This window comes from Anopheles maculipalpis, chromosome 3RL, assembly GCF_943734695.1.
Source record: "Anopheles maculipalpis chromosome 3RL, idAnoMacuDA_375_x, whole genome shotgun sequence".
Taxonomy (NCBI): Eukaryota; Metazoa; Arthropoda; class Insecta; order Diptera; family Culicidae; genus Anopheles; species Anopheles maculipalpis.
The window spans coordinates 41,345,374-41,368,876 of record NC_064872.1 but is presented as its reverse complement, the minus strand read 5'-3'; the positions used below and the strand labels follow the sequence as shown (position 1 = coordinate 41,368,876).

The window sequence follows — 23,503 nt, the reverse complement described above, 5'->3', positions numbered from 1 at the left end:
GGCCACATAACTAAAGGACGGCCACCACTGTGCGTAACTGTCGGTTTGGTTTGACGTTTCATATCAGACGTTTGCAACTTACAACAATTTTGAATGAGCCGTTACGTTTTGTCATTATTTGATGTTTAAACAGCATTTTCTTGATGCTGCAATCTTGTTTCATGTATTAAATATTTTATTTATAGGTACGTGAAATCACTTTATTTCGTCAGAAGTAGAAGTAGAGAGTATGTCCCACTTTTTTACTAGCAACCTAGAAAGATCGTCTATGATGATGTTTTAACTGCAATTAGAAATGGCTTCAATTCGTTTTACCATCTTTACTCCGTTAACATTACTTCGCTATTGTCGTCGCGTTTGGAGGTTTTCAACCTTCAAGCTTAATAACCTTTCGAAAGGTGGATTCAGATATTCAATAAAATCTTGTGTTAAAACGAGCTAAGCAATCAACACAAACAGGAATAACATTCTATAATTGATGCGAATAAATTAACAACAGTATAGTTTCATCCATTGAATACGGAATTGAACAGAATTCTTATATACGCCTCTCGCAGCATTATTTTCATTTTCTGTTTTTGAATTTCTGAAACAAAAATCAGGCTATACCAGAGGTTTTTGGGTCATTTAAAGAAAACGGCGAAAAACAAACAAAAAACTAAAGCAACTATTACGGCCTCACCGAAAGTGGCCGACGATAAAATGGTAATGCAAGTTGGAGAAGAAATTAAAATAAAATACGAAAGATTTAGCGAAAGCGATATTGCATTCAATAGTAAAGCGAGAGTGAAGAAAAGAACGGAACAATTCAGTAGCGAAAAAGGTTAGACGAGCGATGCCACCGGAAAAGCACAGGAAAAGAAAACACATTCCATTCCGACCGGAAACTGTGAACCGTGATTCGAGAGAAACAAAAAAAAACGTAACCGAACCGAAAAACATTTTCATGTGATGTTTTGTTCTGCCGGCACTAGTGGCATGAGGGAAAGTTTTGCACCTGATGGGAAATGCTAGCGTTCAGTTTTGGCGATAGCTGTTCGTAGAGGTAGAGTCTATCGTTAAATAGACCCCCACGGGTGAGGCTAGCGTTTGTAGAGAAGCTCTGCTCACTCGAGTCAAAAACAGTCACCAACGTTCCTAGGACTTGCTAAAGCACCGGGGTAGCATAATTTAGCTGGTGGTGATTTTTTCTCATCCTGCAGCGTGTGTATTATTCTCCGAATAGGGAGAACAAGCTTAATTCGCTTTTCACCGTCGAAGGCTGGCAGACGAGGGTGACCGAAACTTTTTTTCTAACCGTTTCCCGCGAACTACTACTGATGGAGGTGGCGAAATAATATGAGAGTTTTTCTTCCTGCTACGAGCTTCAGAACCATGGTTTTCCACATCCTTTAGAAGCTTTATATTCTAGTTGATTTTCGGGAAGAACCAGCCGTAAGCAGGAAAATATGCTTAAAAAGACATAACGCAGACAGTAATGCGCTGCGTGCGCTCGGAACCGGTGCCAACAACCGTTTACCGATCTCGCTTTGATGTTATTAATTATGAGCGGAATTTGGTAGATTTTTGTTGGAGCATATCTTTTTCGGTGGTACAACCATTCCCAAGCCCAAGCGCCTGGACCTCTCCTTTCGTTTTACCCGCAGTCACGTGCGGGGGTGCGCAAATGCTTCTGGGCGATGGGTAGGAGCGAATGGTGGAATATTTATACGCAACTTTCTTGCAATGTTCTGCGAACGGGGTGGCCGGTGTTCTCGAGCGGATTCCGATGGATGCCAGAGGATTTGAAAAGAAAATTTGGACTTTTCGCTTTATACTGAATCAAGTGGAGTCAGGGTGGTCTGAAGTGAACGGGGCGTCCTAACAAATAAAGGCGCAACGGATTCTTCACTTCCCATTTCCGTCCTCCGTTAGCCTGTTCGTCTCGCTTCGTCTGCTTCAAATCGTTTGTGTATTTTCGTTCAGTCGCAAACGAACAAAAAAAAAAAAGCTGAACAAGACGCAGATAGGCAATAAAACTCAGGAACCAGTTTTATTTGGAGGTTTCGACAAAGTATTTATGATTTTTGAGAAATTTATAAACCCACTTTTATTTGATTTAACATCGAACATTGTTTTATGCGAGTTTGATAGACGCCTAGCGGGTGTTTTCTTCCGTCTGTTTCTTGTTTCGGTGCGTTCGAAGCATGGATGAACTTTTGTTCGTGTGATCCTGTGACCGACGCCGGTACCAGGTGGGACTGGGAAGTTCATAAGATTTGGAGAGCAAAATACGCAAAGTAAAACAAGAAAACTTCCAAACCATGCCGCAGGGCGCAGGGAATGAAAAACTGCACAGATAATACACGGCTATGTTAAGTGGCCTCGCTTGTGTGACATGGAAGAGAAGGTTCATGCTCAATTACATGTTTGCAATGAAATAATTGAACACAAAACCATATTTCGCAGGGTCTGGTGTTAAGATGACAGCGGTGCCAGTCTTGACACGGAAGGAACGGGGTTCAAATCCCATACACACCGTTTCCTGCGTAGTGAGGACTGACTATCCAACTATGGTAGTTTCAATAAGTCTAATTGTTGACGCTGCTAGCGGAAGGGATAAAAATAACGGATAATTTGAGTAGATCCTGGAGAGCGTAACCCGAGAGTGTAAACGGATGAGTGTAGGTACGGATAAAGCGGATAGCGTCTGCGGGCGAAAGGCAGTAGCGCAAGAGGCACCACAGCGGAAAGACGTTTTAGGCCACTATTTTTGAGTTTTTCTTTTGTCATATTTTTTCTTTTTTCATATTATTTTGCTAATCCAGTTTAAATAAAAACATAAACTTCAAAAACGGCTCGCGTTTGTTGCATAAGTAACACTAATGATTTAGGAGGCTCGTTAACCCAAGAAAAAGAAACATATTTAACGGCCAAATTAGATTTGTTTTTGTTCCAACTTTACGACTACTTTTACGATAAAAAAAGCTTTAATAATATGTTTGAAAGTTCTTACTAAGTTCGATAATGGCATAAAGGCAGACCTTCCAGTTGTTTGATAATTATATGGTTTGAGAAAAATTCTAAGAATGCAGCTGAGTTTTTGCGAATTCCACATGGTACATCTCTACACAAGCGGTTGGGACTCTCACCAATAATTCATCCTAATTTCCGGTGTGACGTTAAATTCTTGTGACCATACTTTTCCTAACCACACTGCAAAGAATGTGGGAAGTATTAAGCACTTCTATCCTTCTCTTACTTTTGTGATCTTCATGCTCAGTGCTTAAAGTGCGGTTCATTCATGCAAGTTGAGGGTTTCGGTTTGGTTCAAATGGAAGAATTTATGTAAGGGGGATGATCCCTTGCTACGTTCCACCGGTTGACATTTTATGAACTTGCCCGATGCCTACACACCTGAAATCTAGCGTCGGTTGCGCGTCAGCTCAATCTCTTCCAGGGTAACATTGTTTCCCATTTTTGCACCATGGCATTTCAAGGATGCTTGTCTTGTTCTGCATTACACCATACGAGCAAAAGCGATGAAGGTAGTATTGGTTGGGAAAATGCTTATCACACCAGAAAGACAAGTTGTCGTAACGTTTTAAAGACGCTTAAGAAAGAAACTGACCGTTATTACCGGTATCATGGAATGCTCCTTTAGCGCATAAAGGATCACTTCCATCCAATTACCTCAAGCCGTCCCGATAGTGTGCCTTTTCATTTCCTAAAGGGCAAAACACGACAAAATGAAAAAAACAACCACCTTGTGGCATCGGAATTTTGTCATTTGTCATTGATACTGGCGAAAGTTTTGAGTAGGGTCTATTGCCAGCTATTGAGACTAAACGACCGCGATGGGGGTAAAGGGGTAGAAAATGGTTTCCACTTTGGATGATAGTGTATATTTATGAATTAACGTTTTGTCGCTCCCGTTCTGCAAATTGCTGCCAATTTCGAAACCGCCTTGAAAAACGCTCATCGTTCAAGCTTTTCCTTAGCGGATTTGAGCGGACGGTGGAAGCGAAGGGAATTTAAACGACAGACGATGGGTTTTGTGTTGAGCGAAACTTGTGACGGAAATGTACGGATTGCGTCGCTATGCTTAAAACAGACTGCTTAAGGGTAAGCAGAACGTAGCGGAAACAATAAAAGTAACGAGACGGGTTATTTCACAGTTTTGATTAATGGTTTTGTGACTTTGGTTACCCATTCGAAATGGAATTGGCGGCCAGAATTGTAAGAACACAATCTTCCTAAACAAACCGGACGTTCGGGTATCGAGTGGCACTGACGCAAACGAAAGCTACAATTGTGAATCAAATGATCTTTCTGGGGCTGGGGCGTGCTTAAAGTAGATAAGCGAGATGAACTACTTTACGCACCGAATGACATAAATCTGATCTACTTTTGCGGAACGATACATCCGTGCAGCGTAAGCTTGATTGATTGTAGATGCAAAAACGGCTGCTCATCACAAATAATATTTGTCAATTATGTTCATTCATGGTAATTATGTTAATTTAAAAACAGTATTTTCATCTTGACATCGATAATTGTGTTGTTCTAGTGAAACGTATAAAGCAATTTGATTGAAATAAATTTATAAAAGTAAAATATAATCAAGAAACTGAGGTAGCGAACAATGTAACAACGGACTTCACGGATAAGGTTTGTTTTAGATTATTCGGTTTAAATTAGATGACAATTTGACGGTATACTTCTTGATCGATAATTGATATCATCATTAAAATTATTCCATTTTGCAATCAGTTTCAACTTGCAAAAAAAAACAACAAAAAAACGCAGTTAAATTAGTTTCTATAAAAAGTAACGTACAAAACAACTTGCAATGCTCGTCAAAGTGTGTTGAAAATCCCTCTCGCATCGTTTGTATGAATTATTTATAAAAACAATCTATAACAAACTCGTGTATCACTTTATCCATCGACCAATTGGACAGTGATTTCCAAGCCCGGCCAGTGCTATTTTTGCATTAACGATGAGAGCAAACGTGTATGCACACACACACACACACACATATAATGGGACATAAAAAAAGGAATCAAACATAATGGAATGTTCTGCTGCTACCAGGTACCACCAGATGTTAACGGGTTGTGCTAGTGGCCTTCGAGGCTTTCGGGCACAAAACATGGCGTGGCATAGTTGAAATGGCTAGATGACTCGTTGTGTGTGAATATGTTAGAATTAATGAGCAAAGCTTTTAATTAATGCACCCCCATCGAACCCATCAGCGAGCAAAAATCCATGTGCAAAAGTACAAGTACGTGTGGAAAGCATTTCAATTTTCCAACACCTCTCATTTCGCGAAAAATGTGTTGCCAACGTATAAAATTTGCTATTAGGCAAAGCCTATTTCAAAATAAAAGGGTTGCACCACTAATAAAATGTAAACTGTCATCAAATCAAACAACAGACGTTACTAACGATCAAATGCCCCATATTTGGTGTTAATCAATAGATGAATACGATTTTTTCATGCGTTGAGTTGCACGAAATTGATTCAATTAGAGTGCAAACAATTCACTATTGATAGGGAGTTGACAGTGACAGTATGAGGTGTAGGTTTGTGTTTCTATAAAATAAATTTAATTTACATTTCAATGGCAGTTAAATGTAATTAACGGCTGTATTTACTTTTTTGTGTTTGATGTGGCTATGTTCGTTGCCGTTTGAAGTATAAAAATAAATCATACGTGTGTTGTAGAACAAAACAAAACAAAAATCATCGAACAAAATCGTGTTAATTAAAGACATGTTGTATGACACTGGTTAACAGTATTCCCCTTATTGCATTCGTCAAATGTGTTATTTGTCCTTTAAAGTTAAAAAATCAATAGCAAAACATGTTTTTCACAAGCTTTCTTGTGAAATTTTATTGTATACAAGCATGCAACATATTCCAAAATCGGCTTTCCTGTGCTCCTGTGCTGTTTGAATACTCGATCAGTCGAACGCTTTATTGAATGCTCAGTTGCTCACACATCTGCACATAACAGTGGAAAATCTCTAAACTACTTTCGTGAAAAGGTGATACAGAAAGATTAATGTTCCACTCATGCGTCGAAGGACAATATAAGAGCCTCTATCACAAGATGATGCGTTTAAAACTGCCAGTTTACCTCATCAAGTTTCTGCAGAGTTATCTGAAACACAGAATATTCTGTGTAGCATTAGGATCCACTTCTTCAGAAACCACAAATGCTCCAGCGGTTGTATCCCACCCGCTATGGTCCTATGTTTTACCTGCTTTATGTTTCGGATGTTCCTCTACTTCCCAACGGCAGCCAGTTGTTCATGTTCGCTGACGACACATCGATCTCAGCAAAGGGTAGAACATTAGTTGAACTGCCTCAACATAATCAGCGAGTGGAAAAATAAGTGGAAAATAAAGATACAAGAAGGTAAAACGCAAGCATTGATCTTACCACACAAAATGCGCCAAAATCTAATTAATCCAGGTTCCCATTTCCTAAAACTCGCCGACTCTACCATCCCATGGTCACCGAGGGTAAAGTAACTAGGGATTTTGTTCGATAAAAAGTTATTATTCCGCGACCATATATATGATGTGATTAGGCAGTGCACAATTTTGACCATAAATCTTTATCCCCTTATAAATCGTAGGTCAAGATTATTGCTAAAAAACAAAATGGTTATCTATAAACAAGTTTTTCTTCCGTCAGCAACATATGAAATAACTGTATGGCAAACGTGTGTCAGTACTAACCTAAATAAAATTCAGGTCACCTTGAATAGGGTTCTTAGAATGCTATTAAATGCTCCCCCTAGAACAAGACTAGTGAATTTATATAGTGAAAGCAATAGCTTGTCTTTAAAGGACATAATAATAATTTCCAACGAAAAAATTTGATATAAATCACTAAACTCACCTCACATCCCTTTCAAGAATATTTTTTCATAGTAATCTTAGTTAATAATTGAAAGCTAGGCTAGTAAGTCAGTAAGGTAAAATTAGGTTGGTTAGAGTAAAAATAAAAAATAAAAAACAAAAAAGATACACCAATTGAAAAGTACACATTACCTCTGATGGACAATGTCTCAATAACTTGCGCTGAAAAGCTTTTAAGCTGTAACTCTAGAAAAAGTTACGAAAAACCCATATGTAAAGACGGAAAATCACCATCACCACAACCATAACCGAGTATGCCCGGGATAAGGCAAAGAATAAGGAGGAAAAGCCTTATCAATATGATTATAAAATTTATTCAACACAAGCGGTGTTCGCAATACGGCACTGGACCGTCATAATTAATTATAAATAAATAAATAAATAAAGACGGAAAATGATAATAAATCAATATTATATATATAAGAGTCTCTATAAGCTGTACTCATTTGTTTGGCTGATCATGTCAAGAGAAAAGCATTGAACGATCTCACTACTATAGTTTTTAATAACCTGGATTTCAACCTACCACTTGCTTCTTTCCCCCTTTTGGATGGTTTAAAAGACTTTTTGGGTTGGGTCGTCCGGTATCATTCTCATTGCATGACCATTACACTGGAGCCTAGCGAGTGTAAATTGCTACACACACGCAAACCGTATAGCACGTATGGGATCAATAATGCTTTAGAAAAATATTCCTGCTGCTAAGTATCTTTGGCTTTGGAAAAAGTCCCCGTCTTAGGGTCGCGTATGTAAGTACAGGAACTATAGATGTTCTCCGGACCAGTATTTTATATTTAATGATAGCCTCAGCGCTGTTGAAGCTCTGAGATCCGTCGAGGCATTAAAGAGCTCTGATTATTTTATACAAAAAATATTCTAAGCTTTTTATTCAATAAAGTATTCTGAATATCGTTTATATGGCTGCCTGCTCATTGCGGGATCCCCGGCAATGAAAAAACGGACTCCTTGCCCAAACGAGGCGCCTCCGATGGCAGCATTTTTGAGAGGTCGATACCCCCTCACGAGTTTCTTCGCACCCCACAACAGCTGTGCATGGCCCGCTGGCAGAGTATGTGGGATGAGGACGAACTCGGGAGGTTCCTACACTCCATCTCACCACAGGTTGCATGATGTCGAGACATGATGTCGACATATGTGCGATGCACATGTTAAACGTATAGGTAGCGCCAACTCCAAGGTTTTTGTAGCTGTAGCAACGGATACCACGACATTGACCGCATCCTCTGGTCATGTGTGGAGTTCGATGCGGCTAGACCCGGATTCTTAGCAGCCGTTCGGGCATCAGGAAGATCCCCGGCGGTGCCGATGCGCGATATCCTCGGACAGAAGGACTACGAATATGCACGGATTCTGTTTGACTTCTCCAAAGGGATGGGAATCGTCCTTTGATTCCTTCCTCTCTCCCTTCCACTATCGTCCTATTAGCGGATTGTAGTTTGTTATGTTTACTTGTCGCCCGGTGGTGTAGGCGACAGCGGCGTCGGTCTTCAAATGGCAGGACCGAGGCTCGAATCCCATCCGGACCGCCCCCCCCCCCCCTCCATAGTGAGGACTGACTATCCAACTACGTGGTACGGGCAAGTTCATTAAGCCATTTTGATGGCCGGCGTGACCTTAAAGCCAAGAAGAAAGCTAGATATAAGATTATATTTTAAGGAATACGGCCTGGCCGTCATTACGAAAAAAAAACTATTGAAGTTCTACCTACGTCCCAATTTCGTCCATCGTGACAAGAATTTTGATTGAAGAACACTGCAGCAAGACCTGTTGATAACCAGCACTCTTATGCATTACTCAACATTTATATTTAGTGCCCTTGTGGGCTGCCTATCTGCACATTCTCCTCCTTTTTTTTTTTGGTTCTACAACCTCGGGAAATTTTGGCCTGCTATTACATGTTTTAATCGGTCCTGTCGCATATAAGACCAGTGCCGCTACCATCTTAGCTCTTCTAAGATAACCGTTAAAATCAGTAAAGTGTTTTTTTTCAAATAACTTGTGTTTTCAATTCGAGTGCTAGGTTTAATCACTAGGTTCATTTTTTTTAATTCAAATTTTAAACTGTCTGTTAAAAGTTAAAGAATAGTTCTCGAGTAATTAGTTTTCAAATTATTGCCATTTATCATTGCTCCTTACTAATGCAGTATGTATTTCAGATTCTTTTAATTCACTTTGATTCATTACGATATTGAAACGAAACTCGATTCATTATAAGTATTACTTCGCTTGTTATTTTTTACATAGTAAAATGTTTTATTCAATTGTTTTAATTTCACGCAACAAATAAACACGTCAATACTGTAAACAATTATTTCATACTACCAGTACCGATTATGATAATAGAATAACGAGAGATTATGTTTGACTGTTGATGTATGTTGCAGACTTGTTAAACACGGTTTGAATGTTAGGTAAATTTTTGAAATAAATGAAAATGACATTGCAATGGAGCTCAAAATCAAATCTCTTAATCGTTCCGGTGTGTTTTATTATTATTATCGATCATATATTTGAAATCAGTCTAAAGCTGGTTTCTGATAATTACTCAATATTGGTGTTAGCCTTTTGTCAATAAGTATCTTTATTAACGGAAAACCTAACCAAAATTAAATATATTCATTTTGGCAATATTTGAAAAATACAAGAGCATCAATAACAAGCTGGAGCGTGGAGATTTAAATTTAACTGGAATATAATTAATCTACGTCGATTGTCATCGACCTGTAATAGGTCCAGTGTTTGTTGTATGATTGGAGAAAAGATTTTAAATATACCATCAAGACCATTTCTACCTACGGAAGGCATCCCGTTAAGCAAGGTGCAAATTTTCCATTACCACTCCAGCAGTCGTCACAAGTGAAGAATAGAATTAACACTTTGCAAGACGATGAAAAATCATTTCAATCTCCGCTACACGTTCCCGACCGTGAGTCACCTTGGCTACTACCAATCCCCTCGCACCATGGTGAAAAGATGATTCAATCAAAATTAAAACAATTACCACCATTTATCCTTCCCTTTTCGATGCAAAGCAGAAAACGAGCGCTACGAAAGACGAACTGTCGAGTGGTGTGACGCTCGATGGCGCATTCATGCAGCACCATCTGATAGCGTTCGGTCCGGTCCATTGGGACAGTATCTTCATCTTGCATCGTGTGATATCCATCCATCAGTCGGCATAGCATCAGCCGGTCGGTCAAAGAATTGCGCTGCTCAATGAAGATACCCAAACCTGTAAGATACGGTCCCCTTGCTAGCGAGATTCTCAGCATCCCCACGGGAGTCTTTGATTAGCGTAAGAATATTAGCATGAAGAGGGATCTGGAGACGTCCGTAGTGCGTGGATGTGCATGGGAAAGGGGACAGTTGAGTGCGATGGTAGCGCTTTCCGATCCGGTTGCCGTCCTGTAAAAGAGTAAGGGAAGTTTAATCAGCTTCGGGGATGATTTATTGAGGTAATTACGTGCCTTAGATTAACAAGGAGCTGTTTATTATTAGCGTCCGTAGATCCACCACCAGGTCCTCCTGGACGAGTGGATTGTTTTGTGTGTGTTTTTTGTTTGTATTCCTTACTACAGACATCCCTATCAAAGAGCTGTCTCGGGAGATTAAGGAGCAAAGCATTGCAATCGGCGGCACCGGTCCGTTATAAGCTTACTTTTTACTCTCATTTTATCGAAGCTAATCTCACCGTCGCTTAAATCGAACGGATTTTCTGGCCCCGGTGACATCGGTGGCATTAGTTATGTACGAGTTTTACATTTGTCAATCGCTGCTGTTGCGTGATTCAGTGACAGCAAGGGTATTAACCGTTTATATAATGCGTAAATCTCTAGTCAGTAACAAATTTGTCGAGATAAATGAAAGGTATGGAATTAAAGTTAATATTTTAATGCTAAGATATCTTGGCAAATCACTTGTAAGCGGCGATACTGTGGGAAAGTGTCAATTCAATGGCAGGTGGTGTATAGAATTGGAAAACTATTTATTTGTTAAACAATCAGATTGTCTCTGATCAACATGTCTTATTCTTATAGTTTGAACATTGCTGTAATTAGAATTGCATAGGGAATTTGACTCGCCGTGCTCCGAAGCACTAGTTATGTGATGATGAATATACTAGCAAACTATGATTGCAGAAATATTTTGAATAGTCTAAAACCAACTTTTTCAAATCAGCATAATTAGTATAACATTAGCAGCAAAAAAAGCGTATGATCGGAAGGTTTAACTTTGTGATGGCTTCGTTGACATTTTTGTGACATAAGGTGTTTAAGGTTTCGAAAAGTCAGATAGAATGATGAACCGCCAATAAATCTTTGTTGTTAACAGTTTCAACGTCAACGTCAACTAACAGAACCTTCAAAACTTTAAGCGGCTGTACTAAATAACACTCTAAAACAGTGTAAAAGTAGTTTTAAACTCTAGCGACTCCTAATAAGCTCTCTTAATAAGCTGCAGCATATGAAATACCACATGGACAATAAGATTTTGCATTTGAATTTATGAAGTTAACAAAAAATTAAGAGTGTTGGTTTATTTTTATGTAATTTGCAATTCTTCTAGATCGTTACAGTGCAGCAAATCATTGAGAAGATGACTGAACAGTGACTACACACTTACCAACTCTTCATCAATTCTAAAGGAACGGGAATCATTTGGAATCCCGGCTAAGGTTTGTAAGAATGGCAATAACCGACGTCACATATCAGGTGAAAGTGGATGACAAGTCCTCGGTATTCTTTACAATCACCACGGGATTGCCCTGTCTTATCTAATGATGGAAAACGTACCAAAATAAATATAACGGAACGGTACCTCGTGCGAAAGTAAATGTACCGGTAATGAAATCCTGAGTTAGATTTAAACTTCTATATGGAATAAGAACAGGGTAATACTTATTTTTATTGATTGTATCTTGGTTTTTGTGATTCTGATCAAGTGCGTTAAATTTTTATAATTATTTAGAGGTTCTGGAGATAGGCTATCCGAAACTTTGAGTTGAGTACTTTAGGGAACATATTTTATAAGTAAACCCTGATTCTAGCACATGAGTATGATGTATTCGTAATTGATTTGAAGTTGACCAAAGGACTGAGCAATCGGTACTAAACCTAAGGTCCCGGTGGTGTAGGCGACAGCGGCGCCGGTCTTCAAATGACAGGACTGGGTTCATATCCCATCCAGACCGTCCCCCCGTAGTGAGGACGGAGTATCCAAGTACATGGTTATCAGCAGCAAGTCTAGTAAGCCTTTCGATAGCCGGTGTGTGGCCTTTAGAGGTCATTGAGACAAGAAGAAGAAGAAGAAGGCATATGCAATACAATACAAGATTTGGCTGAAAATAACACAAACAAACAAGCTAAACCCACAACAACAGACACTTAACTTTGATCTTGGCCAAGAAAAAATGTTACTCGAAAGCAATATGTTTCTTTCATTTATGTCCAGTTGCCGCCTCTCAGCAGGTACTTATCGTTATCCTTTCAAATTCAATTTTGTCATACTCTGTCCCTTACATAATGTAGTGAATCAAACGACATTTCACAATCATCATTTCGAAAACAAATAGTCGTGCAAACATCGTGCCTTCATGTTTTTGCCTTCCATCAGCCCAATTCGGCAGCACGAGCGTTGTAAAATGTCAAGATGATTAGGAACAAGATGTCCCTGGCATAGGTCCAGCAACGAATCAGAAAACGGAAAGAAGGAATGGAAGGGGAGTAAAACTCCTTACCATTTTGGAGCTGGATTCGTTCCGAAAAGAATTTGTTTCGAACCCTTCGGTCGAACGATTATTGGAAACGCTTTCACTGATTACGATCGACACATACACAAGCGGCCAACAGGACACAATTTCATGCTGGGATTCGATAAATGAAGTAAAGTTTTAGCTGTGACACGCTGGCTAGTCTATTTTCCATTTTCCAAATCCATCCCAACCTTTGCGTGGCCTAGATGGCAGGAAAAAGTAAAAGATAACTCAACTAAACCAACAAAAAAAAAAAAAAAAAACGATTTCCTGAGCACCGAATGGAGTAAGCGCGTTTTCGAATCCTGGTAAAGTTTCGAAGCCTTGTTTTCTTGCTCGTGCACATGTGCTAGCTTTGGAAAAGTCACTTGAGATAGTGGCACGATGGGGGCCTACTATCGCACTGAGATCAGCATTCCTGCCCAAGAGCAACATGGCGCCCAAGAGAGGATGAACGTTCCAACGACAATTCCGACCGATAGCCGTGCGTCGCGACAAAACTATCGCACTGGATCTTTCTCAAGGATTTCCCTTTGTCTCCTCCCTCCTCCTCCTCTTCTGAAGCTGTCCCGTGCCTTCGCTTTGTGGCAGTGCGATGAAAAATATCGTTCTTCGCCCTAATGATGAACGAACTTCTTTGCCGCCGAGCGAGCGTTCTTGTTGCATCGTCTGTCAACATATGCCGCTTTGCAAAACAATCGAGCGAAGTACAGAATAAAGTTGTGACCGCGTCTAGGTTGTCTTTTGTTCCACCTGCGTCTCGGCCGGTTCCCTTCTCGGTCCCACTGTTGCGTATTGCAATTTGGGATTGGTTTTCGCTTGTAACATCAAATTGCTACAAGGATTACCCGATCGTATACGATAAGCTTGTGAGCTTGTGCGCGATATCCTTCGTATTCTAGCGACCGGTACCGAATGGCCACTTTCGAAATAAAGAAGAGAAAGAAAAGCACTAAAACAACGTTCTCGTGAAAAAAGGTCAAACACACACACGTCCTTTCATAGCGATGTTTCTTTTCAACTTAAGACTGGATGCTACTTTGTGTATTACACCGTCCTTTCACCCGGTTCTGCTCGATACGTTCATTCCCTTTACAATCCTTCCGTGCGAAAGTTGTTCCAAAAATTCCTTAGCAGACCGTTCGCTGAAGAAGACGATTTTCGATGGCTTCACCGTGAAAGGCAAATCAGTGGGGGTAAAAAAACAACTTCCGATGACTGTTGCCGAATCGAACATACACAGCATGGCAGCACCGGCTAGCGGCACGTGGATGCTGTGCGGAATCGAAACGAATAAAATGTGATAACTTCTTCGTTTTTATATTACAATTTGGGGATTTAGAGTTTATTCGTATTTACGATTATGAAAATTGGTTTACATCCTTCGTCCTGAAGGAACCTTTTTCTTTCGCTTTCCCGTTTTACCCCATCACCGTCAACGGCACGAGTTGAGCCATTTTAGGTTGTTTCTGTTTTTTTCCAACAGCTTTTTTTTTCTGCCACTCGTTGGTTTGAACGCTGGGTCGTATTTTTCGGTCACTGTGAGCGTCACATCGGGGAAGCTTTTCTCCCGATTTTTTTTGTCTCGTAGACGTGTTGAAGAATGGCATTCGTGGTGCTTTTTGCTTACCAACAGCTGTTCGCTTACTACGTTGGTTCTAAGCATTCCTTCAACAGTGGTGAAAATAAATAAAAACAAACACGAAAACAACTGTTAAGAAAAGCTAGCAAAAAACACACGCGCACACACATTCTGTGGGAATAAAATAAACCACGTACGAAATATGGTTCCATTCGCAAGAAACACGTCCCGTTTACTAAAAGTTGTTGTGATAGAGTTTTAGCTTCATACCATTACCAGTTGAAGTGGCGTTGGGAACAGGGAAAGTGGCGACGATAGCGGTTTCTGTTTGATTTCGGTCCGAATCAGTTGCAATTTCAAGCATCTCAGTGCAACACCTGCAAACTGTTGTACCGTCCGGTAATGGGTTGTTCAAGATTTGGGACGAAGGTTGGAGCAGATTGTATTGGAGATTGAAAATTATTGGCCATAATTTTCCATACAATAAACTGCATAATTTTATGAAACAATGGATTGTGGTGCTGCCTTTATTTCTCAAGTAAGAGATTACAGTTTTAGCAAGCACATACCTGTCGTTGAAGCATACTGAATATAATAATGAACAGTTTTACTAATCTTTAAAATACGTATTGACGACATACGTATTGGCTATTGACCATGACGTATCGAGCTATTGGCCATCGATAGAACAGATCCTTTCCACTTTCCAAGATGCCTTCTTATTATGTTTTGGGTCCCTCTAAATGTTCAATGTTCCTATGGAAAAGTCTCTTCTTTTAGCTACTTTTGAGAAGAGTCTCACATGGATCCATGAAAGCTATGGAACCCAAGCATTTGCCTATTTTGATTACACTATAATCCGCCTGTCCCTCTTGTTGCACCGCCAAAGGTCGCAAAAAACCTCTTCTGTAGGCAGTAAATTCAGTGAGTCTACAGTTTTTTTCGACTTTCTCCTACTATTATAACTTTACAGGCAGTTACGGGGTTCAACGTGGGGCTGCAAGGAAGGCCTTTTAGTCGTCGGCGCCCTGTGCAGTATTTACACCAACCAAATAGTTTTGTGTTTCAGCTCGGGCCCTCTTCTGGAAACGGGGACCACGCGGCCACTCAATCCGCTTTTAGAAAGATCCGCCTCTGGGTTTGGCTATGAAAACTTAGGTGATCGTACCCTGCCGTTTTATGTTTTCCTCAACAACTTGACTTTCAGGAATGACATCGATATAATCGGATCTATATACGATGTAGATTTTTAAAGCTTCGGTGTACAAGGCGAGACGGTGGTGCGTCACTAGAAAATGAGGTTCATCAACTTGTTACTGAGGTATGGGGTAGCGAATCCATGCCTTGTGATTGAAATCCGGGTATCATCTATCCCATATACAAGAAGGGAGATATGTTGGACCGCAACCACTACAAGGGTATTACGGTGTTAAATACCGCCAACAAAATATTCTCCCTAATCCTTCAGATCATCAGATCGTCACCATGCGGCAAATCTTGGAGAAGATGGCTGAATAGCAGTTGAACACGTACCATCTCTTTATAGATTTCAAGGCCGCATATCCAGGGCCTGGGTAAAACTTTACGAGGCCTTGAACTCTTTTGGAATCCTAGTCAAACTGATCAGGCTTGTTAGAATGACCATGACCAACGTCACATGCCAGGTGAAGGTGGATGGAAAATTCTCAGGGTCCTTTGGTACCACCAAAGGCCTGTGTCAGGGAGATGAGCTCGCCTGTCACCTATTCAATTTGGCGCTAGAGAGGGCCATCCGTGACTCGGAGGTGGAGACTTCGGGAACCATCTTCTATAAGTCAACCCAGATCCTGGCATACGCTGATGATATAGACATCATTGGTGTGCGGCTCTCGCAGGTAGCAGAGGCCTACCAAAAGATCGAGCAGGCGGCAGAAAACCTCGGGTTGCACATTAACGAGGCAAAGACCAAACTGATGGTGGAACCATGAGCGGCGCTACGAAGAAATCCGGAACTACGTGTTAGTGATATACGGATAGGTGACCTCAAATTTAAAGTCGTCCAAAATTTCACCTGTCTCGGGTCAAAAGTCAGCACCGAAAACAGTATAAAGACAGAGTTTTCGGACATTCTACAGCCTGAGAAAACCTCTAAGGAATCTCACCTCAAAAAACCTGTCGCGACGGTCGGAGCTGGGACTGTATCGTACCTTTATAGTCCCAGTACTCACATATGCCTCTGAGACATGGACTCTGTCCAAAACGAAGACGAAGCCCTCTTAGCCGCGTTCGAGAGGAAGATGCTTAGAACGATGATTGGCCCCGTATGTGTGAAAGGACAATGGACGAGCCCCGCTACAACGACGAGCCTCACAGCGAATTAGGCTCGCCAGGCTCCGAAGGGCTGGCCATGTTATACGCATGGCACCGGTCGACCCAGCTCAGAAAGTCCTTTTAGGCCGTCCACACGGACAGAGGAGACGTAATAGGCCCAGATTGAGGTGGGAGGATGGCGTGGAATCATTCGCCATCAAGGCCGGGATAACAGATTGGCGGACGACGGCATGGGACCATGAGCTGTTCCGGATTCTGCTGCGACAGGCCAAAACCGCAAAACGGTTGTAGCGCCTGATATCCGACTGACTTTCTAGGATGATAGGATTGGATTGAGGGTCATGTGTGACTTGAAAGTAACGAAGACAAAATACGAGTTATAGCAATTTTATCATGTTTGCGATACAACAAGTTCTTTAGTAAAAATGCTACGAGTAGATATCCAATTGATCAACTGTGTCATTTATTTTTATCCACGAACCCTGTTAGAAGGGGGAATGTTTGACATTTCTAGTCAATGTAACGAGATCGTACTAATTCCTCTCCTAGATGCTACTATCGAATAGGCGTTATCGTGGTCATTTGGGCTCACACTCTTTGATGCTCGTCGATCACGTGTTTTCTTTGCTTGACACTGACTTTCGAGCTGCTTATCAATCACCTGTCTTCGATTGTAACCACTTTTCTTTTAAATCACTTTGATGTGATGCTTTGATGCCATGCAAGTCCTTGACGCAATTGCACTCGCTATTTTCAAGCAGTGTTTGTTAAAGATTTGCAAAAGAAGTCACCATCTGTCGCTGCCTCCATCTTTTGACCAACCAAGAAGACACCTACACATTTTGGACGCTCGTCAACTGCATTCGGTCACGGATTAAATTGACGCTATCTCGAACCAAAAGAATAATTCTTTAATTTCTCTACTCTACGTTCTACGTACGGTTTTGATACCCTTTGATTCGCGGTAGGAATTGATATAGCTACACAAAATCCGCTAGTAAGCACCATTGCATATGCAGGCTATTTAAAAAGTAATATGTTTTTGATCAGTTGCTGAAAAAACTTTTTTCTATTAAATTTAACGAAAATAAAAACAACTCTAGATTTCTTTACAAAAAAAAAGTTTAAGGTTATAACAGCTTTAACCTTTCGTTTTGCTTTTCACAATTTTTGGTTTGGATCCTTTGCTTGCCCCCAAACAGTCCATCCCATCCATCGGCTCAGCATCGCATCATAAAACCGGAAAATAAGTAACCGAGGTCGTTTTTCTCACGGTGGTGGAATTATTTTGCTACGCTCCAAAGCAACAGAGGTGCCGAGGGGCTAAGTTTGAGGTTTATTTTATTTTGCCCTTTTGTGTTTCCTTCGTTTTCTGCCTCTCTGCTCGATGTGTTGCTCCAGCACCAGCCACCAGCGCACCTCGGGAGGACGAATTGAATCCAAAGTTTTTATTTTCCTGCTTCAACAGCTAGACAGGGGCAAGCAGTGAGCAGTGAACAAGTGATGCTTGGGTCTGAACTTGTTTACGAAGCAACATTTATTCGATCCGTTTTGCCTGTTGGTGCTCTTTCTCGCTTGTTATGAGAAATTCCAAAGACAGCACTGTTTTCTTCCCCACCATGGCAAAGGAAAGCCGTAAAGCGCAAGAAAGAACGAAGCTGGACGGGAGGCACAGAAAAGTGAAGAAAAACATATTCCTGGCCGGAAAACGGAAACACAGCCAAATGGCAAGACTACCCTTCTTGTTCCTAACCGAATCCTTGGTTCGGCTTATACCCAGCAAGTAACAACCTTACGCCAGTTACCGTTTATCGACGACTGTTTGGGCAATGATGCTAATCCATACGGTAAACATCGAACCAGATTGTGTTGAAATATGAACAGAAATAAAGTTCCACTCCATATGCTACGACGCACGGAGTGGTTTTTTTTTGTGATGGAGGCATGGCTGGGTATATGGACTACCCTTGGCAAATGTGGAGGAGCACGGTACAGATGTCGACGATTCGGGCAATCGATTTGTCACAAAAAGTCCTTACGCGACCGTATTTGCCCTGGCGCCCGTGTGACAAGTGCTGATATAGAAAGTCAACACTCAAGGAGTTCACTTCAAGGGCGATGGAAAGGAAACAACCATCGGAACGTAGTTGTTTACCTCGGCGACTGGAGTCGGGATTTTAAGCGCGGCAGGCTGCCAATGGTGGGGAATAGTGGATTATGATTGGTTCTCCTAGATTGGCCGGCCGGTTGGTCGTGGTTCCAGCGGTAAACGTGAATCAATTACCGTATTTTCTCATCTTATCGGTTCGGTTTGTATAACGCTTCGTGTCCAGAAAACGTAGTCCATATCTTGTGCCTTGTTTTGGTAGAAAGAAACAGTCGTTTCTATTGTACGGTAAAAAAAAAAACACCCAATTTAGGATTAATGCTAAACTTTACGAAATGGCGATTTCAAGCGAAAGTTGTCCATTCATTTTCCAATTTGTTGTCCAAAAAAGGAAACCATTTTGGTAGAAAACAGAAAAACCAAAACGCCAAAAGCTACTTTTTCTAGACATTCTAGCCACACGGTGAAAACATTTCCACTTCCATTCATTCCGCTTGAACTGGTAAATCGCATTCGATAAAGTTTAGCCGTAGGGGGAAATTTGTCGGGTTTTTAATCTACCGCCAAATGCCGCGAAAGGGAAGAAAACACATTTGCGGGTGGATTTAAGCGTGCAGGGATTTTTGCAAAAGGATTTGCCGCTTGATTTGGTCGAACGTGGTGGACCGCTTTTTGGAGCGATGAAGCGAAGCGGGAAAAATCTCCGCCCAACCGAGGCCGTGGATTCCGGTTGATGGCCTAATTATCGTTAAATTAATAACCACCATCGAAAGGCTTAAAACGGCTGTTTATTTAGTTGTGCTAATAATTCCACTTTACCTCGAGCTCTGTATGTTTGCCGCTGTGTGGGTTTGTGTATGTGTGTGTGTGTGTGTGTGTGCGTGATAATGCTCACCAAAAACTCGCACTCTTATAGAGCTGTTGTTGTTTGTGGATAATTTGTCGCCAAAATTTATGAGCTTCCCCGAGCGGGTGGACTTTAGAAGCGGAGTCGATTTACGGTGGGGGGGCTTTTTGAATTGCCACTCTCGAGCCGTGTGAATAGAATCGTTTCATTTACAGCAAATCAGATGATGGTGTATTTACCAATATCAATGAATATTGCAGGAGTCACTGAAATGTATTTAAATCAAACTTTGAAGACTAGAATCGGTTGTTGTGTTAGGAAGGTTGAGGTGAGCAACGATTTACGAACGTGTTGGAAAACAAAACCAAACACAAGTTTAGCACATAATTGAAACATAGCTGAGAAAGTGACATAAATCGGATTGTAGCATATCTGCTGCTGGGGCGGCCCGGTGGTGTAGGCGACAGCGGCGTCGGTCTTCAAACGGCAGGACCGGGGTTCAAATCCCATCCAGACCGTCCCCTCGTAGTGAGGTCTGACTAACCAACTACGTGGTATGGGCAGTGTAGAAAGCCATTTCCTTCGATGGCCAGCAATGACCTTAGAGGTCGTTACGCCCAAGTTCTTCTTGGAAGCATATCTGCTGAACATCTCACTAGAGTTACAGATTATTTCGCATACAACAAGCGTTACGTAGCGGTGAGCAGAAATTCACTAATTTAACAAATAACCTGCAATACCCAAGATCGCAAGAAATGTACATTCATCTATTTTGACCACGCGCAAGCCTTAACATGAACATTCAAACACTCACCAGCGCACCCGGCTAGCGAGTGACGCAATGCAATATGATATCAGTTCAAAACAAGCAGCGAGTCCAGACAGTGGTCAGCAACACAAAACAACAAAACACAAACAAGTAACTTCATGCATAGCAAGCACATAGATCAAACGACGAATGATAACCGACACATTTCTTGCAAGTGCAGAAATCGATCGTACCGCGACACATTTTATGCTTACGTAAATATTTTTGTACTAAATGCAATAGCAATAAGAACAACCACTAAGAAACAATCTTGTTTACAAAAACGAGCAAAAACTATTGTAAGAATTGGGTATAAATAAAGCGGTCAAGGAAGCCTTCGGCCCCAGACAGATAGAGACAGAGAGAGAAGGTACAACAAGATAAACCTTGCGTTCAATTCTTTCTAGAGGTATGAGTGTCCCCCTACCCAAGGTAAGGCCTCAAACCTCCAACATGCCTGTAAGGGACATTCCATCCAAACATCCAAAGTCGTCTGGCCGACTTGCTCCGCCGATAAGCATTGAGAGTCCTCCTAACAAAGATAAGGCCTCGATCTCTCCAACTGTCCAGTAAGGAAGATACTCTAGAATCTAGAATCTTCAGACTCCCTGGACAGTCAGATAAAAGAAAGACATTGGTCCGCACAGTTAGCAATCACATTGTTCCGTTCTCGTCGCGATTATAAGTCCGAGTTTCTTCTTCTCCGCCACAAGACGACCGTCCGAGTAATTTCTTCTTCCCGCCACAGGATAGAATACATAATTCTATGAAAATTTACAGAGAGATGCTTCATACAAACAAGAAAATAGTTATTGGAGTTACCTTTTATCACTTTACTCTTATTGATAATCAATTATTCAGTTAACCAGGTGTAAAGTAGTCAATTGTACCATTAATAGAAATTTTATTATTTTATTGGCTCTCCAAATTGAAAAAAAGCCATCGATTTTGTTCATCTTTGATAAAAGTAATGAGCAAGCATAAAAAATCACCCCAATTCTACGTTCGAGCCATTTCCGACGCAAATTGTCAACATATTTTCATCACCAGTTTTGGGTCAAAGAAGAAGGTGTGAAATTTTTCAATAATCTAACCATTTTAATTTCCTGCCCTGGTCAGCAGGTCCTTTCGCCGCGAGAGAGATAATAAACCACACGGGTTGTGACAAATTGTTGCACCATCAAAACTGAAGGTAAAAAGAAATTGCTCAACAAACCATCGCCCTTGATTAGCACCACTAAAGCAGTGGCACAACCATCAACAGCGCTGCCAAGTATTCCTGCGGTTCAGGCAATCCCGACACGTCCGTACATTATGGTTTCCTGTGCAAAAAAAGGGGCAAAATAAAAGAATTAATAATCCTCCATTATCCGAACCCATTATCCGTCACTTGGCGGAGGAAAAGATGGTCACTAACCGGGCACAGCAAAGGGCGAAGGAAATTTCCCAAATCGGTTCGAGAAAGATTTTCAGTTACGTTCAATTTTAACCTTTTTTTGCTGCTGTTCCATTACAGCATAGTCAAGCTGAAGGTGAGGATGGCACGGTGTCGGGAACATGAAGAGGTGATCGTCGTAATATTTATCTCACCATTTTTGACTCACCTACCGTCAACGAGAAGACTGTCGCAGGCAACCAGGAACAAACGTTGTGTTAACGACGGTCGGTAATAAGGACGGTGCGGTACCGTGAGCGAGCGGTCCACAAAGCCAAAGGTTAATATGTTTGACGATTGTACTGTCAACAGCAATATTCTTGCAGGCACGGTGGCGCCCTACAACGTTAAAAATGTAGCAAAACCCAACGCCAACCTATCAAGAAAGGCAAGCTGAAATATCAAGAAAAGCCCCGAAAACCCCAACGGGTATCCGAAATTAGAGGTCGTTTACTAACCGGAGAGTGAAGTAAATAACAGCACACGGGGCAGCACAACACGGATGTCCCTCCGTGTAGGGCCACCGTTTTGTGTTAAAAAAGACGAAGGAAGGGAGACAGAAACATGGAAACGAACATTACAAAAAAAAAAAAAAACCAGCTGGTCGAACCCGAATATTGCTTTTGTCGCCTTCATATCGGTGGAGGCTGGTGATATGCCGGTAGGCTCGGCATGCCGGCTTGAGGTGAGGAAGTTTCAGGTTTTTCCTCCCCATAGTCTTATTTCTTTTTACATTTCACCTATCCAGTAGGAGATTAAATATATAAAAAAAATGCGAATAGTGATGTTCCGTCCTCAACTCTACCGCACAGTGGTACTGTCCTTCGTGTTGAAGCAACCATACAAAATCAAAATGGTTTCCTGCTTTTAATTTTTTCTTCGCTGCCCTTTTTACCAATTGCCGCCAGGATTTCCGCTTTCAATGTGCGGTCTCTTTTCATTATGTTTTTTATTCGGTTTTTAATAATGCAACAAATTTGTATGCCACCTTTTTTCGGACCAGTCACTCGGTTCTTTGATGCCCATTTGCTGTCTTGTTTAGTACATCTGTGAACGTTGTGTAAGTGGCATTTGTCCGTAGGAGTTTTCAATCTGTGTCTGTGTCTAACAATTTCGGAACACAATGAGTATAAATCGAAACCCACAGAGTTACAAAAGGTTATTTGTGATAAAGTAAAGCATAGGTCTATATGTTAGTTTGAGATTATTTTTTTTTAAATGAAACAATGTTGTTTAATTTTGTAAAGAAAAATAAAACGACCCGAGCACATCTACTATAAAACTTGGATTGCTCTACGCATCGGGCAATGCAGCTAGCAAAACAGCAAATATAAATAATGAAGGGAAACGCTACATCTCCTGTGTGGGACGAAATCTAACCTGAAATGTGAAATGATTTAAAAATAAATTTACAATAAAGAGCCCTTCACGAAAGCGTCACATCTTTGCTTTTAGTTGACGTTCGGCTAAAAGGTCAGTCCCGGGCGAATCACACAGAAAATTAAATTCCCAAGAAAGTTAACGCTGAATGGATCAAACGGCTCGCAGAAGTGTCTTATCTGATGGATTAAACGATACATTTTTTCTCTCTTCGCTTCTTGTTTTCCATCTTCCCTGAACCAGTTTCCGTTTCGTGGGCTTTACCCACGGCTCGTGGTCCTTCTCAAAATGTTAACTTTTTGTCGTGCGACCCGTGTTTCATCCGTTGATCTACCCTCTTTTGCT

The 23,503-nt window shown here is 41.1% G+C and overlaps 1 protein-coding gene across 2 annotated transcripts in view; it reads right to left on the bottom strand.

Moving 5' to 3' along the window:
• Positions 1 to 23,503, bottom strand: part of LOC126565725 (guanine nucleotide-binding protein subunit gamma-e) — a 377,807-nt gene that overhangs the window by 167,651 nt on the left and 186,653 nt on the right. The window lies entirely within an intron of this gene.